The sequence below is a fragment of the Phascolarctos cinereus genome, unplaced genomic scaffold (assembly GCF_003287225.1).
Source record: "Phascolarctos cinereus isolate Bilbo 61053 unplaced genomic scaffold, phaCin_HiC Scaffold_5;HRSCAF=322, whole genome shotgun sequence".
NCBI lineage: Eukaryota > Metazoa > Chordata > Mammalia > Diprotodontia > Phascolarctidae > Phascolarctos > Phascolarctos cinereus.
This window is the reverse complement of record NW_027555958.1, coordinates 48,772,837-48,791,640: the sequence shown is the minus strand read 5'-3', so window position 1 is coordinate 48,791,640 and position 18,804 is coordinate 48,772,837. Positions and strand designations below refer to the sequence as shown.

The 18,804-nt window shown below is 38.8% G+C and overlaps 1 long non-coding RNA gene across 1 annotated transcript; it reads right to left on the bottom strand.

Moving 5' to 3' along the window:
- Nucleotides 1-5,145: 5,145 nt before the first annotated feature.
- LOC144457515 (uncharacterized) lies at nucleotides 5,146-17,252 on the bottom strand. Its single transcript, XR_013486866.1, has 2 exons — nucleotides 16,958-17,252; nucleotides 5,146-10,304 (listed from the first exon to the last, which is right to left on the bottom strand). It is a non-coding gene; the product is annotated as an uncharacterized LOC144457515 (long non-coding RNA).
- Nucleotides 17,253-18,804: the final 1,552 nt, after the last annotated feature.

Genomic DNA, 18,804 nt, shown 5'->3' with positions numbered 1-18,804 from the left:
TTTAGGCTCCTCTATGACTGTTCATTCTTTCATCTTATCTAGAAGTAGGAGGAGCCTGTTGCTTTTCTTTCTAATCAGGAAGTCTGGGTTTAGGAGAAGGAGATTGAAATCATGAGAGTTTTTCAGGAAATGGACATCTGCTCAAACTGATTGCCTGCTGGGAGTGCTACTGGGAAGTCACTGGAGATTTTTCAAACAACAGCTATATGTACTCTTGCTTAGAATGTTGTAGAAAGTACCTTATATATCGGTTGGTCAGAAAAACTGAGATTCTGTGAAATATAGATATTATTCCATCCAATCCATAAAATCTTGAAGTTGAAGAGATGATAGATATTATAAGATCCAATCTCCTGCCCTTTGTAGGAATTAGCCTTACAACAATTCTGATGGATGGTCATCTAGACACTAGTTGAACTCAAGTGATGGGCTACTCACTGTCAGGCAAGGAGAATGATTGTTTTGTCTTTGTACTTGCAGTGCTCAGCATATAGCTTGTGCTTAATGAATATTTGTTAAATTGCATATTCAGATGAATTACACTACCTGGCTGAGGCTTTTGAATTGGGCCTGTGATTTTTGTTTGTTTACTTTTTAATGTAAGTAGTATTTTATTTTTTCCACTTAAGGATAATTTTCAACATTTATTTTCATAAGATTTTGAGTACCAAATTTTTCTCCCTCCAACCCCTCCTCATCCATCCCCAAGATGGCAAGCAATTTGATATAGATTATACATGTGCAATCTTGAAAAATGTGTTTCTACATTAGTCATGTTGTGAAAGAAGAAATAGAACAAAAGAGAGAAAAACACAAAAATCCCTGAAGAAAGTGAAAATATCATGGTTTGATCTCTAATCACACTTCATCAGTTCTTTCTCTGGATGTGGATAGCACTTTGTGAATATATTTTTTGAAATACACATATACACACATATATGTGCATGTTGATAACTGCATTTAAAATGGTTTCCTTTGCAATCTTATGTATTTTATGTTATATATTTAATTATTCTGAGAATGAGTCCATAGGCTTCACTAGACTTCCCAAACTGTCCATGACACAGGAAAGTTTAAGAATTCTGACTCTAGGCACTATAGGGTAACAGAAAGAATACTGGAAAGGAATTTAGGAGGTCTTCTGTATTCCAGACTCAACTTTATGACTAATTAGTTGTATGAACTTTGAAAGTCATTATACTTCTCCACACCCCCAACTTCCTTGCACACAAAATGAGGGATTTGGGCTAAATAATTTCTACAGTCCCTTCTATGACTCTATGAATGCAGGAAGTGGACAAATACACAACTTGAACTCCAGGATGACACAGACCTAGAATTAATTATAAGACCAATTACAGTACCCCAACATATGATTCTTCCATGCTAACTCCTAAATGCAGACATTGAAATCAATTGTAACAGATTTTTCACTTGGCTGTTCCCAAGAAGAAGGAATAAAAAACATCACAATCATTTCTTGATCAAATTACCATTACATAGAGCTTTCTGCCAAAATCCCAGCCCCTCTTTGACTCCAACTCTTCATAGGACCAGAATGCTAATAATGAATCATCATTCATTCATTCATGTTGTATATTCTCCTTTCTCCCCTTAAGAGTAGGTATTTATTTTCTTTCCTCACCATGGACAGTAAGCTCCAAACAGGGTCCTTCAGAGATCACAAGTCTTTTATAATGTGATCATAATGATAAGAATAGCTGACAGTTATATAGGACTTTATGATTACAAAACACTTTATCACATTTCATTCTCAGGATAGCCTTGTGAGGCAGCCATAGCATAGTGGAAATAGTGTTCTTAAAATGAATGAGAATAAAAGCACCTGTATTCTAGGCAGAGGTCCACTGCTAGCTAGCTGTGTTATGCCAGGTAAGTCATTGGACTTCTTTGGACCTCGGTTCCCTAATCTGGATGCCACCAGCAGTATTCATTCCTAATGTTTACTAATGGCAATCATGATTAAAGGAGCTGGTAGATGTTGTTCAAAATTTAGTAGTTATATTACCCATGCAGCAGAGACCATGGCTAAAACCAGAGACCTTCTAAGTCAGAGGGTATTAACCTAGGATCCATAAACTTTTAAAAAAAATGATAGCCACATTTCAATATAATTTATTTCTTTGGTAATCTCTTATATTTTATTTCATCTATTTAATTAAAACATTATTCTCAGAGGGGATCCAGAAATGTTACCAGACAAGAAACCTTTTAAATGGAAGTTTCAAGCTCCAGACTGAAGCTCCAGAAGAAGACTGCCCAGAGTAAACCCTATTGAAGGAAAGGCATGATAAAAATGTTGAGAAATTCTGAGGAGAAACCAAGGATCAGAATTCATCATTGTCTCTGCCTAGCAGTTATTCTCAAACTAGTATGCTAGTAAATGTAGAAATCAGAGTTTTTGCATTCAAATAATTGCTCTGCACTTAGTACCTATGTGACCTTGGAGGAGTAATTTACTTTCTCTAGGATTCAGTAGGAGTAGATGTTTTCTAAGGTCCCTTCAATCCATAAGTCTATGGTCTTATGAACACAATACGTCACCTAACTTCCAAGCCATAGTGTAAAGGGCTACCAACTCCCATCTTGACTAGAGATAGAAAAGGAAAAACTAAAGGAAGGGAGGTGGGCTGTATTCTATCCATTGGCTCCACATGGGTTTTTCAATCTAATTTTGCACACAATTACAACATGTTGAAAGGGACTTAAGTTGAAAGAGACTTTAGTTCATCTCTCTCAATTTACAGGTGAGGAAACTGAGTCTCAGACAAGGGGATGTAAATAACCTGAAGTCACACAACCACCCCCTCTTGTTTCAAAAAGATGAGACTGGAGAAGGAGGCATAGTTTGTTCTGGGCTGCTACGGTGGAGACTTTTTTGTTCAGTCCTGAACCCAAAATCATAGCCCTGGACCTGATTCTTAAACATTCATCTTGGTTTATATTTTCTTTTGTCCCTCCATTTATGCCACTTGGATGTAAGAAATACCCCCAAACGGTTCCTGGGTTCTGTCCAGAAAGAGACAGATCTAATTTGGACAATGTTGGACATTTTAACAGGAACACCTGTCGTAGCACTCTGAGTAAGGATTTAGAGCATGGAAGAGGGCATGAAAGGCAGCTTTCTCCATTCATCCCAGCACCAGGGGTTAATAGAAGGAAAATATTGATGTTTTATTGAATTACACCTATAGGTCAGATCATGTAACATGTCCATGATCTAAACAATGATTTTGTGCGGGTGGAATGCACAGCTGAGACAGATGAGATAAACTTTCCCCTGGAATCTCTCTCCAAGCCTTGTTAAATTGCTTCCTTTATTTAATTACAAATTAATTGAAAACACTCCCACTCCAATAAAACAATACTTAGCCCCCGATTTGTTGATAATAGTCTAATCCCCTTGTAAGAGTCTCACAGACGTTCTAACATGATTATGTCATCAATTTTACACTTGCAGGACCTGGGTAAACAGGGTTGTCTGAGGTTCAGTAAAAGGATCCTAGGGAGAGGTGACATTGAGGAGAACCAAGGGAAAAGGAGTAAGCTTTGCTGGAGAGACCAGGTTGATAACTTCTCATGAGATCCTCTTCAAAAGTCGTAGGAGCAGACAGAAGAATCAGCATATGTGGAATATAAAGAGATCCTAGAGGTTTGAATCAATTCAGCTCAATTTGATGTGATTCAATTCTACTCAATTTAATAAAACAAACATTTATTAAGTATCTATTCTAGGCAGAGCCTCCCCAAAAGTATCAGTCAGATGCCTCGGAAGAACATGGAGGTGAACTTGAGTTTTTGAAGGCCATGAAGGCCATGGCATCAAAGGCTCATTGTCACAAAAGACCTAATTTTTTTTGAATAATAATGGCATTTTCCAAGGCATGCAGTTAGTGGCACAGTGGATAGAGTGCTGAACCTGAAGTCAAGAAGACCTGAGTTTGAATCCAGCTTCAGACACTTACTTAATGCTCAGCATTTAGCTAGAACTTTAAGGTTTGCAAAGCACTTTACAAATATTTTCTCATTTGTTCCTCACAACAATTTTGGGAGGTATGTGATATTACTGTCCCCATTTTACTGATGAGAAAATTGAGGCAGACAGAAATTAAGTGACTCACTGAGGGTCACTCAGTGCTCTAAACAACTCCCTAAAATTCAAGTGACAGAGAAAGTGCTAAATGGAATTGATAGAAGACTTGTCTCATTTAGGAGTTCCCAATACCAACGAAATCACAAAGTCAGTCCTAATCCCTAGCAGTGTATACCTTATAAATCAATTATTTGTGTAAGTGATGGGTGTGTTATCCTAGTAGAATGGGAACTCCTTCAGGGCAGGAACTGTTTGTTTTCTTCTCTGTATCTCAAGTGTCTGTCACGTGCCTTGTATAGAATAGGTGTTTAATAATGTTTAATGAATTTAATTAAAAAGTAAATGCTAATCATCTCAAAACCCACCCGCAGCTTATATTTCACCAATCAGTAATAGCATCATTAGTCAAGAAAAGTGATGCAAGGTGCTTGCAATTCAGCCTGGAATTATTGACTGTTATTTAAAGAGGGACAATAAAGGGTAAAAAGGAGAGGAGTATGCCATTCTTCCTAAAGAATAGTCTTCCACTGGGGAAAGTAAACACTCCCCAAAGAGGAGGAATCATTTTAAAGAAGCAGCTAGGATCCAAGAACTGACAGCAGACAGTACTATGGGGGTTGAGCAGCTCACCCGACATGGAGATTATCAAAATAGAAGAGATAATTATACTTGAAATTGTACTACCCTGGTATAATAGGAAGAATAACAAAATATACTAAATTCTTCTCTGCTGACGTCCAGGGAGGCAATAACTTAGTCTTTGTTTCTGCTATTTTTAAAAGGGAGAAAGTTAGCATTAAATGACTTCCACGAAGCAGTTTGAGTAGATCCCTTTGATACCAAGTCAGAAGAGCATGAAGGGTGCCTTCATTTTCAGGGGCTCAGAATTACAGAATCTCAGAGTTGAAAGGGGTCTCAGAGGCTATCTGATAAAACCTGTACTTGCATAAAAATTCATTTTAATTCAACATTCTTTAAGTTTCCCCTATATGTAAGGCACTTTACTAGGTATTGAGGATACAAAGGCAAAATAACCCTGACACACAGTAAGTTTATTGCTAATTGAAACAAAATCATTTCTGCCCTCAAGGACTTTACATTTTACAGGGAGAGGGGAACATAATCTATATACAAATGCATTAATATATACAATGTGCAAAATTATGGGTTTGAGGAAAGAGGGCTAACTTTTAGGGGGATGAGGAAAGTCTTCATGTAGTGGATAGCACCTGAGCTGAACTTGGAAAAGAACTAGGGATTCCTAGAGACAGAAGTAAAGAAGGGAGAACAGCCCAGGCATTGGAATAACTTATGAAAAGACAGAGATAATACACCATTGCTATTTAGACCAGTGCTGCTCCATCCTACAAGAAAAAAATGCAAGTTACCTTCAAGACTACTGGGCAAACTCTGAATTTGTTTTTGGGTTGTCTGGTCCCTGACCATGGAATCATACCTAATTTTAATCTGAACTTTTAAAATCCTTTTCTTTTTCTTTCAGAGGAAGTTGTTTATTTCTATTTTTAAAAGTAATATTTTATTTTCCCCCAATTATATGTAAAAAAAAATTTGACTTTTTTTTTAAAGTTTTGAGTTCTAAATTCTATCCCTTCCTCCCTTCCTTCTCTCTCTGAGGTGGTAAGCAATCTGAGATAGGTTACATATGTTCAATCATGTAGAACATATTTCCATATTAGTCATTTTGTGGAAGAAAATTTAAATGAAAGAAAGGAAAGAAGGAAGGAAAGGAGTGAGGGAGGGAAGAAGGAAAAAAGAAAAAGGAAAAAGAAACAAAGAAAGGAAGAAAAGAAGGAAGAATGAAAGAAAAAAGAAAGAAACAAAGGAAGAAAGAAAAATATTATGTTTCAGTTTGTATTCAGACACCATCAGTTCTTTCTCTGGAGGAATGTCTGAGTGAACTGAGGAAGGACATACTTGGTAATTACAATCTCTAAGATGACACACTCACTTTTCTCAAAGTCATTCTTTTCTTCTTGCTCCCAAGATCTTAGGATCATACTATTTAGAGCTAGAAGGAAATGTAGGCATCCTTTAGTCCTCCTCCCTCATTTTATAGATGAGAAAACTAAAATTCAAAGAATTCAAGCAATATGCTCAAGATCACACAGGAAGTAGTATAATCGATATTTGAATCCAGGTCTTCTGACTCCAAGTAATCCTTCCACAATACACACCACACTGCCTTTTCTGCTATAGGAAGAATATCATCTTAGTTAAGAATCTCTGTTTCCTAGTTTGTGAAGGCCAAATAATGCATTACTTGTTGGCCAACCTACTTGTGATAAGCCTTTCTATCCATATTTAGTTGGGTTTTGGTCCTTGAACAGCAGATGCAGTCTATCACAGAGGTTGAGCTCAAAGCCTTTCCAGTGTGCTGGGGCCTACCAGAGCTTGTGCCTTATTGGCATAACCTTTGATGGCCCAAAGTCATCTCCAAGCCAAAATGAGATACTGGAGTAGGCCAACTTTTGTGGAAGATTTACACGAGCATTTTGTCCACTCTAGATAACTGCAGAGATGAAAGTCACTTTGTTGTGCTCCAAGCAAAGGAACTGATAAAAGGGAAATCATTATAATTCTTGAGTCAAGATTTTTGAAGCATTTACAAGAAGAAGCTAAGGATTTAGCATGTCTGCACTGGGCCTCTCAGTCGCTAGGTTAATGCAATCACTGAAATAGTCGTAACAATTTAGGACAGAAATCAAGAAGAATACAATATCCAAACAAAATTGAAGTTAAATGAAAGGCATGAAAGGTAAGGCATTACACATTCCTTTCCTGGATAGAAACTTGATAAATGAGGATCACTCCACAAAAGACTAAAGCATGTAGACATCACTGAAGTTGGAGTCACAACAACCAAAGATATAATGCAAACAATGACTTTGCAGAGGTGAAGGTGAAGTAAGCTTTCTCAAATGTAAAACACGCTCAAGTCAGATTTAGAAATCTGACTGGATGAATATTTTGCTGAAGGTAATACAGACCAGAGAAGTGACCAGAGTATGCTCATAGGCAAAATGTGATAATGGCAAGCGCATTGGATCTGAAGTCAGGGAGACCAGGATGCAAATGCCATCTCACTTACTTATTGAGTGTGTGATGTTGGACATGGGGCAGCTAGATGGTGCAGTGTATGGAATGCCAGACCTGGAGTCAAGAAGACTCATCTGCATTAGTTCAAATCTTGCCCCAGACACTTGTTAGCTGTGTGACTCTGGGCAAGTCATTTAACCTTGTTTGCCTCAGTTTCCTCATCTGTCAAATCAGCTGGAGAAAGAAATGGCAAACCACACCAGGATCTTTGCCAATAAAACCCAAATGGGGACATGAAGTGTCAAATGTGACTGAAACAACTGAACAACAATGATGTTGGGCACATCACTAAACCTCTATGGGCCTCACTTTCCATATCTGTGAGATAATGGATTTAGACATGATGAACTCTAATGTCTCTTTAACCCTAAATCTAAGATCTTATGTTATAGTTGTTATGGGAAGGAAGGTAAAGGGGTTGTTCAATTACACATACATCTTCTGAAAATTTTATTCAATTAAATATATAAAGATATCATGGTATGGTAGAAAGAGTTCTAGATTTAGAGTTGAAATCTAAGTTCAAATGTGAGCTAATAGTTAATGATCATGTGACTTGGGCCACATTCCCTCACCATTCCTGGCCTCATTTTCCTCATCTGTAAAAATGGTGGAGCTGGACAAGATAATTATCTTACTCTAAATGTATGATCCTCTGATCAATTTTTGCTTTGCCTTGTTAACAATTTTAAAATTCAGAATGGATGCAGGAACAATGAGGAAAGTTGTATTCCAGGTAATCTTTTTAAAACTTTAAAAAAAAATTTTTAAAATGCAATTTTAGTTATATATTTTGGTTGTTACAGTTGTCATTCAGGTGGTTTTCAGTTGTGTCTGAATTTTCATGGACCCTTTTGAAGTTTTCTTGGCAAAAAGACTGGAGTGGTGGGCCATTTCCTTCTCCAGCTCCTTTTACAGATGAGGAAACTGAGGCAAACAGGGTTAAGTGACTTGTCTAGGATCACACAGCTAGTAAGTGCCTGAGGCTAGATTTGAATTCAGGAAGATGATCCTTCCTGACTCCAGATCCAGCCCTCTATCCACTATGCCACCTGGCTGTTCCTGTTTTTCACATCACCAAAATGTCCTTCAGCATTCTTCACAGAGAGTCATCTCAGATAACAAAAACAGGAGGAGGAATTAGAAAAATTGGTCAACCCACAGAAAAATCTGAAGACGTATGCAATATCCAACATGCATGGATCTCCCACGTCTGAAGGATTAAGGTCATGCTTGTTCTTTATAATTTGGCAGTAGTCACTTTTTATTGTTTTGTGATTGTTTCTGTTTACTTTGTTGTAGTTAATATGTATATTATTTTATTGGCTCCTGCTTACTTAATTCCACATTGGATCAGGTCATCTTTCCCTGCTTCTTTGTATTCATGTAGCACAGAAACATTTTATTATATTCCTGTACCACTATTTGTTTTAGCATCTGCTTTTCCCCAGTTCTTTGCTATCATAAAAAGCAGTGTCATAAACAGTTTTGGGGAATATGGGGACTTTCTTCGTATCATTGAGCTCCTTAAGGTATAAGCCTAATAATGGGATCTTTGGATCAAAAGGAATAGACAGTTTAGTCACTTTATTTGCATAATTCCAAATTGCTTTACAAAATGATTATACTGATTCACAGCTCCTCTAACAATACCATAGTGTGCCTATCTTTCTACAACCCCTCCAACATTGACTGTTCCCATCCTTTGTAATTTTCTTTTTACAATTTGCTGGGTTTCAACAAGAAAAAAAATAGTTTGTGAAGGGAAATCGATAAGAATCACAAGAGAAAGTGAGAAATTAGACCCAAAGGGACCTTTTAGATTATCTAGTTTTAATATTTCATTTACTAGAGAAGGGAAATAATGATGAGAAGTTAAATATCTTTTCCAAAGTCATATAGATAGCAAGTAACAACCTAGATTTAGATCTAGAATTGCATTAGGTCTAAAACTTAATTTGTCTGCCTAATGGTTCACATTGCTTAGTTTTCCCTACCTTAGCTTGGTGATTACTTTTGACTATAGGTGAGCAAATATTAAAAAGTTCAGAGTAAAGATAAATATGATCCCATGATCAGGGATTTAGAAAGGCTTTGGGAACTTTAAATCTTCACAGAAATGCTATTTATTGTTGTTATTATTATTATAGATATTACCTTCATTATTATTATTATTATTATTAAAGGAGGGCAACTAGAATGGTGAAGTGACTGAAAACTATGATATGCAAGAAACAGTTGAAAGTAATTGGAATTCTCAGAAGAAAAACATGAGCAGAGTAGATGGAAGGCAGTTGATAAGTGTCTTCAAGTATTTGAAGGCCTGTCAAGAGGAAGAAGGATTAGATTTAGATTAGATTTAGATTAGATTCTTCATGAACCCTTTTTGGGTTTTCTTGACAAAAAGACTGGAGTGATTTGCTGAAACTTTGCCCCACAGGACAGAACTAGGAGCAAGGCATGGAAACTGAAGTGGGGCAGATCTTAGTTTGAGTTAAAGTTGAGGGGGGGCATTTCCTAATACTTAGAAATGTACAAAAATGGGACATGCTGCCTTCTAAGGGGGCAACTTCCCCTTTACTGATGGTCTTCAAAATTGATTGCTTGTCAGGAATGTTATAGAGTTCTTCTTTGGGTACAGGATGACCTAGGTGACCTTTGAGATTCCTTCCAACCCCAAACTTCTGAGAGAATCTAGTGATTTGTAAAGGGAATATGGTTTTTGAGGAAATTAAGTTCCTCATTCAAGCTAAGTCTTGATGACTTGGTAAGAGTAATAGAGATGATTCCTATCCTAGGTGATAGGTTAGCCTAGATTTGCCACAATCCAGTAAAACCATGTCAGCAGGCAGATTGAGGGTAACTGAATGGCCTCAAATCTGTTGGTGAGTTAGGGGGATGTCTACCCCAAGCAAGTGAAGAATTCTCCTGGAAGAATGGACAGATGAGCTAAAGCAGGCACTGGGGAGCACTTAGAGCTTGGTCAGACATCAAAGAAGCCAAGGTAATCCACTGCATTCCAAGCCTTTGCTGGTCATCTTGACTTTTGTCCTGCCACTGGACTTTGATGACTCTGGAAGAGAGAGTGAGGTTAATGACTTTGTGCAATTCTGCCTCTTAAATCCAATTCAGACGCTAGTCAAGCCATCATCCCATGATGTCATTGGTCCTTTTCAAAAATGAAAAATAAACAACAACAACCCTAGGTGATGAGTTAGCCTAGATAACCTCTAAGGTCATTTTCCAAATATAAGATTCTAGTTAGCTAAGGACAGAATGATAGCTCACATTTGTATGGTGCTTTAAAGTTTACTAAGCATTTTATTTACAGAGAGAGAGAGAGAGAGAGAGAGAGAGAGAGAGAGAGAGAGACAGAGAGAGAGAGAGAGAACTTATGAAGTAAGTAGTGCAAGTATTATTATCCTCCCTGTAATGATGAGGAAACTGAGGCACAGAGAGTTCAACTCATTTGCCCAGAATAACGCATTTGGTAAGTTTAGGATTCAAACCCAGGTCTTCCGGAGTTTAAAATCAGCACTCTGTCTTCTACTCCATACAGCCTCTCTGAACACATATCTTTGGGCCCCAGGTCCAATGCTGTTCTTTTTATACTGGACCTTTGAGAACAACAGTGCAGGAGCAAATGGACAAGGGCTGTAATTCCAACCAACCAGAGCTATCTAAGAGAAAGATCTGAAGAGCAAGGTCTATGGTCAAGTAATACCAAAGGTAGATGCACAAGAACTGTAAGACCAGATGGGGCAAGTAGCCAGCAGAATCAGGGTAGGCAGACAGGGTGCTTCCAAGGCAAATGTTCCAGATGATGGGCACAAATAAGAATGCAGAAGCTCCTCACATTGATCTCAGAGCAACCTTCCCTCTGTCTAGCTTTGTGTTCCATGCTTTGCATGGGAGGACAAGGGCTGGCAGACACAGAGGGAGACAGTCCTCAAATTCCACTTGTTCTTTATTCTAGTAGAAACAATAGACTAGGTTTTCTAGGGTATTCTACAAGATTCCCAACTGTCTCATCTGAGACCCAGTTAGGCCCATGCTTAAAGAAAGGGAAGGAGTCTCATAATGCTCAGCCAGATGGATAGCCTTATCACTGAATCTGAAAGACAAGATCTTTTCAGATTCCTTCCTTCAGTGTGGCTATGGACTGCCATCTGGTCAGTGGAATGAACATAGCCATAGTTAAGACCCAAGATACTTGAGGGGAACACGTTCAGAAATCATTTCGTATTAGGTGAGAGGCAGCACCTTAGGGTGGAAAGAGACTGAGTTTAGAATCAGAAGACCTGGTTCATGCCCTCGCTCTCTTGCTTTCTTTGCCTGCCTTTAGGCAAACCATTAAATGTCTCTTGGGTTCTGTTTCCTCTGGGAAATGGGAAGTGTAACTTTTGTACCACCTATCTCTTTGGGTTGCTGTGAGGAAACCACTTGCTGTTGTTACTGTTGTTGTGCTGACCTGTGGTAGAGCATTCTGAGCTCATATTGGTCTCATAGCCTCAGTTGAACACACTGTAACTTGACTCTAACATAATGATGTTGTTTTGGTCCTCTTCAAGAACAAAGGATAACAACACCACCATGTAGGACAGCAGAGTGCACATATACAAACAGAAAATAAACCTTCAGACACTCAAATTACCACAGTCATGTTTCTCCTGTGCATCAGTTTTACCTGAGATTCATTCTGATATTCTTCCTCCCCTTCTTTTGTCTCTGACTCTCATCTCTCTGTGTCTCTGTCTTTGTCTCTCTATTTTTCTTTCCATTTCCTCTCCTTTCCTTTCTTGTCCTGTCCTCTCCTCTTTCTCTGTCTCTGTCTTTCTATGTTTGTCTGTCTGTCCATATCTTTTCATTTTGAGTGTATCATAGATGTTTCCACTTCTTGTATAGGTTAGCTGTTCAAGGACTCAAGTTGGATGGAAACGTTGATGTATCTGTCCTGAAGCAGCCCTAGCAACTCCCTCCTGCCTCAATGTCATAGCTGGAACTCTGGTCCTAGTGTCTAATCACCATTTAGTTAATCATGATTGGTCAGTGAAAAAGATGGCATGCCTAGGTGGTAAACTAGTATTTCACTCAGCCTACTGATAAAATTGGATCAGACTTCTAGCCATCCATTCCATTGTCGGTTGATTCTTAAAATAATTGAGATGCCTAAAGTGAGTGCTATTTGTGAGAAGGCTGGCAGTCTTGCCAAAGGGCAGAGAGCATGCAGTCTTCTCTGGTGACAGTGTTTGACACCTTCTTTGAGAATTCCAGCTGGAAAAATCTCAAAAGGATTGGACCAATTGTTCCTTTCAGGCTGCGATTATATTCTCACACTCTATAGACATTCCATTGGTATTCTTCTGGTTTTACAGCTGCATCATCACATACCCTGATGGAGGTCATAGAAAGGGGTGTGGGTGTGGGTGTGTGTTGGGGCATGAATGGAAATAAAACCTTGGCACCAGATCCCTAGGCCTTTTTTTTTTCTTTTACACAGCCAAGCATCTGCTCCCCCCTCCTCACTACAGGCTGTGGGAATCCAAGGTTCCGTGGCTGAGGTCTCCACAATCCTGGCAAGGAGAGAAAGTAATCCAGTCATGACTAATTTCTTTTCAGTGCACAGTTCTTTGAATATGTTGAGTGGAGAGGGACCTCAAAGTTTTAGCACACCACACTGATTTTCAAAAAAGGATAAGTTTATAGGAGGGATGAGGAGTAGCTTTGCTGAAAAAATGGAGAGTAGCTTCCCCTCCTACTCCCCACCCCTAACTTGTTCCCAGGTTATTATTTGCTATTTTATATGAAAAAGGTAGTTACAGGGGATACAAAGACAAAAAAAAAAAGCAAAGAAAACCTTTATTAAGCTAAATATCTGAAAGAATCATGAAGTGTTAGAGTTAGAAAGAGACTTGAGAAATTATTTAATAGACAGCTTGCCTCAGAAAGACTTCTGTTCAAGTCTCACCACCGACACATATTGGCTGTATGATTCTAGGATACTCTCCATGATTATGGTTCTAAATTGCAGGACAATTTCAGATCTTCATCGAGAGAGGTTTCCTTGCTGAGAAGACCCTTTCAACAATGAAAACCTTTTCCCACAGTTGCCTATTACAATTATTTTTAAAACACAAGAAAATATCTCCAGTTCTACAGTTCTATAAAATTTATCAGAATATACATTTCTTCATACCCACTGCCAGTTATCCTTGGAAAAAAAAATTATTGACTTTGATTTGGACCCTGGAAAAAAGTGACCTTTTACAAATCAGAGCCCTCCATCAATCTCACTCAGGTGGGAAACCAAAAGTGGGGCTGGCTGCCTTAGATACAGGATGTTTGGAACCTGTAGTGAGTCTGGACAGATTTAGATCCACTGAACTTGACAGATTCCTCCCAGAGGGCACAAGAAACTGGCAGAAGAAATCTTAGAGGCAGTAATGATTAGAGAACTCTGTTGGTGGTGAGGATCAGGACAGACACTGTATAGAAGGTAGTTCTTGGGCTGAATCTTGAAATGAAGAATTCTATTAAGTAGAGTTGGGGAGAAAATACATTCCAGGCATAGGTGATGATTAGTGCAAAGGCATGGACATTGGACATGTGGGGTGTGTGTGTGTGTGTGTGTGTGTGTGTGTGTGTGTGTGTGTGTGTGTAACAGTGAGAAGTCTAGTCAGTTTGGTTTATCCAGGGTGGTGAGGGCAATGGTAAAAAATGAAGCTGAAAAGATGTGTTGGAACCAACTTGTAAAGAGGTTTTAAAGCCAAACAGAAAAGTTCATATTTGATTCTAGAGGCAATAGGGAGATACTGGAGTTTTTAGAGTAGAGAGTAACATGATCAGATGTTGTTGTTTATCCTTTATTTTAGAAGAGGACAAATAACATCATGGGATGGTGTACTGACTTGCGTGTGAATTGCATTTAGGTGAGGCAGAGTTGCACAGTCATCAGCCTCACTCTGTCTTCCTAAGTCATCAAAGTCCAATGTCTGGACAAAAGTCAAGATGACCTTGACATCTCTGATGTCTGACCAAGCTCAAAGCATTTCCCAGTGCCTGTTTCAGCCACATTCATGGCCATTGGAACAAATTGTTCCCGTCTGCCCATTCCACTGGGAAAAGTCTTCACATGCTTGGGGTAGACATCCCCTTACTCTCAACTTCGTTTAGCCCATTTGCTGAGATGGTTTTACTGTAGTCTGGCTGCTGCACAGTTACAAATGACCAGTAGGCAGTTAGTAATCTGAGAAGAGAGCTCAGGAGAGAGATTCAGGCTGGATATAGAGCTCTGGTGTTAAGTTCTCTCTTACTTGGGTAAAAGGGTATCAGTTAGCTGTCCTGTTTGAGTGTTATTGTTATCGTTCAAGTTATTTCAGTCCTGTCTAATTCATTGTGACCCCATTTGAGATTTTTTTGACAAAGATACCGGAGTGGTTTGCCATTTCCTTCTCTAGCTCATTTTACAGATGAAGAAACTGAGGTAAACAGGGTTAAGTGACTTGCCCAAGATCACATAGCTAGTGAGTATCTGAGGCCAGATTTGAACTCAGGAAGATAAGTCTTCCTGACTCCAGCCTCGGCACTCTATCCACTGTGCCAACTAGCTACCTTGTTTGAGTAGTACATTAAATGTAAGTCAATAATAATCATGATGAACATAGACTCAAGGAATATAGAACAGTAAAGAAACATTAGATGTCATTTAGTCTACCCCCTTCATGTTACTGGAAAAGTTAGAGACAAAGAAGGGAAGTGAGTTTGTATAACGTCTTACTGGTAGTCAGATAACAAAGTCACAATCTGAACCCCAAACCTTTGACTCCAACTACAGGACTTTTCCCCTCTACTTTTTCATCTAATGGACAATGAAGCTGCCTTGGAAGTAAATGTGTTAACTAAGTTCATGTTAGTAAGTGCAAACAGTACCCTCTCCTTTGAATGTGTGGCCTGGGACCAGGAGGACTGCTACAGCTTTTGGTCAGTGTTCCCATGGCATCCTCAGTTTAGCCCTAACCAGGTGGCATTGCTAGCCTTACACTATTTTTAGTCATGGATCAGTTATCCCTGACTGTGCGGTAATGGGAATTAACAAAGTGCACCCATTGGCATCTCTAAGGGGCCAGAGAAAGAACCAAAGTGGTTGTGAGTTGTTCTGAATGAGATTAGTAAGCTCCACACCTGAATGTTTCTTTTTGTTCTTATAAAATGATGACAAGAAAGAAAGAGGTAATGAATATCTGCTTAAAGCCTTTGGTAGAATGTCAGCATAGGTCATTCAGATTGACCATGTTCCTTCAATAATAATTGATAATAAAAATGATAAAGATTTTCCCCTTATGGATTGTGTGCATGTGTGTGTTGTGTGTGTGTGTGTGTGTGTGTGTGTGTGTGTGTGTGTGTGGTATGGACATATGATAACAACAGTGTAGGGAAATTCCAGTAGAATGTCAATATAGGTCATTCAGATTGACCATGTTCCTTCAATAATAATTGATAATAAAAATGATAAAGATTCCCCCCCTATGGATTGTGTGTGTGTGTGTGTGTGTGTGTGTGTGTGTGTGTGTGGTATGGATGTATGATGATGTCAGTGTAGGGAAATTCCAGTAGAATGTCAGTATAAGTCATTCAGATTGACCATGTTCCTTCAATAATAATGATAAAATTGATAATAAAAATGACAAATGATTTCCCCCCTAGGTATTGTGTGTGGGAGGTGGTAGGGGGCTAAGGACCTATGATAACATCAGTGTAGGGAAATTCCAGCATGGAAATTTCTTCCATTAATGGTGGTTGACAACTGTTCTTCAACTTAGTTGCTGAAGGTATGGAGAAATTAAGTAACTTACCCATTGTCACGTAGCTAGTTTACGTGAAAAGCAGACCTTGAACCCAGGCCTTTCTTTTGCAAAGACTAGCCTCTCTAACTACTATGTTGTTTGGCCTCTTAACTATGATAATACTAGTGATACTGATGATAACTCACAGTTCTAGAGCACTTTAAACTTTAGCAAACACTTCAATCCCAGAGTTATGGAATAGATAGTGGAGGTTTTTATTACCACCATTTTACAGATGAGAAAGCTGAGATCTGAGGTTAAAATGGCTCACTTATGGTTTCATGGATTTGGCTAGTAAGTGGTAAAGCCAGAACTTAAACCCACATTTCCTAGCTCTAATTCCAGCATCTTTATTTTTCCCACTTCATGGTCACAGTGCTCTTGAAACCACCTTGGTCATTTGGGTATCTCTGGGTGAACCTCAGGCCTATAGCCCAATGAAGGCAGGTGTAAGGCAAGAAGAAACTTGGGAGACACTTCCCTTGATCATATTGGCATGTCTTTGCTGGGTACAAAACACAGAAGCAGCTAGAATAAAGAAGAAGACTGAAGCTTTGGGGAATCAAGTTCAGTCAGAGAAGTATTCAAATCCCAAACACACTCTTAATTTTGGCTTCCTCATCTGATATTTTAATTTCTGGCTCTGAAGCCTTGATTCAGTAACCAGCCTTCCATTTATCTCAGCCCCTTAGATCTCAGAGTTTAGCTGAAATCCTGTTGCTAACATAGTCCAACTTACTCCTCAGGCCTAGGCAAGAATTGCTCTTCTTGGCACCCAAGGATTTGTCTTCTCACTAACCATTGTCGGCTCTGCAATGGGTGGAATGCAGTAGTTTTCACTTAGGAGCACCCAAATTTATTTTTTTACCCTAGAGGTACTCACAGCACACTTTCTGTAGAGGAACTCGGGATGGTCCACTGCTGGAATGTTTCCACCAATCTGCTTCTGGAGTGCTCAAAGCCCAATACTCCTGAAGAAGTCAATTTCATGATGCCCCATGCCAGCTGTGAGGGGCTGTTCCCAGCTGAGCAATTCTCTGTCGTAATCATATCATGTTCTGAAATTTCAGCTTTGATCACTCTGATCTTTTTTCCCCCTTGACCTGAGATGAATGCGAGGAATGATCTTAAAACGACCCCGTTGTTTTCAAAATCCAGCACCATGTTTGCCTTGGCGATCTCCAGTGGCAGTGAATTACACCGGCTGACTTGGCTTTGCTTCGTATTTTTATTTTTGGTCTATTTGCCTCATCAAGTGACCCCTTGTTCCTGTGTCAGGGAGGTAAAAATAAGGCATCCAACTCCTCACCTGAGTCCTTGCCAACTCAGCTGTCTGCCCAGAGACAGACTCTTCAGCCTAGGGCTGACACATCTGGCTTTGATTAGAATAATCTCATATTCTCCTGAGATTGTCTGTCAATACTTTACTAGAATAGAACAGGGGGACAAGATGTATATTTCAGTTTGAGTTCCTTCTTAGTGACCTTAACCAAGTCTTGACACTTCTTAGATCAAGGTTTTCCAATCAATAGATTAGAAGCTATCAATAAGTTTTATTCAGTTTGATTCAATAACCTTTGGAAGTCACACAATGACTTCAGCCCTCAGTTTTCTCCTTTGTAAAATGAAAAGGGTGGACCAGATATGGGGTTCTTAATCACTGTTGTGTCATGAATCCTTCTGGTTTTTTGGTGAAACCCATGGACTATTTCTCACAATAACACATTTACATGAATTGAATAAAATGTGTAAGATTTTTTTCCTTTCTTTTTAAAAATATTTTATTTTCTCTCCAATTATGTATAAATCAATTTTTAACATTTTTTTAAATAAAATTTTGAGTGCCAAATTCTATCCCTTCTTCCCTCCCCTTTTCCTTCTCCCCTCCCTAAGACAGTAAGCAATCTGATGTAGGTTATATATGTGCAATCAGATACATAGGATTATAAAGGAAACAAATTCTACTGAAATACAATTATGAAAATACTTATAAAAGGCAAGTTCATGGGCTACATATCAAGAACCCCTGAACTAGATAATTTCTAAGGACCTTTCCAGCTCCAAATTTATGATCATCTTTAATTTAATTTAACTTAATTTGATCCTATTTAATCCAACAAACTTTTTTGGAGTGCCTTTTAGTCTCTGCTCTCAAGGACTTTATAGTCTAGTATAGGGGAATAATACAAATAGAGCATAAGAATGTAAAAGACAAATCCAAGGTCAGAACTAAAACCATTCAAAGAGGAATGTATTACTGCTGTATGGGAGAGGGAGTGGGGGGGTGATGATCAGAGAAGATGAGATTGAGGAGGTGATGTTTGGTCTGAGTCTTACAGACCTTGAAACTTTACCTGGTAGATGTTCCAGCTGATTTCTGCATCCATACTCTTCTGTCTGTGGATTGCTGGGCGTTCTCAGCAGGAAGGGGAAGCTCTTTGGGAGTGGCAACTACTCTCTTCTCCAATCAAAGACTTTGTGGTCAATGCAAATTGTACTCCACTCCATTACTACCATTTGTGGATGGCACTAAAAAAATGAGAAGCACTTCCTCACAAAAGGCTAAATTCTCTTAATAAATTGAGGGAGCAATCATATATTGAGTATCTACTACATTCCTGACACAATATTGTCTATTTACTACTCATCCTTGCTTCTTTCTGACCCCCCCCTCAATTTTTGCTATATTTCATTCCTTTCTGTAGGCTTAGTTCAATCTCATACTATGAG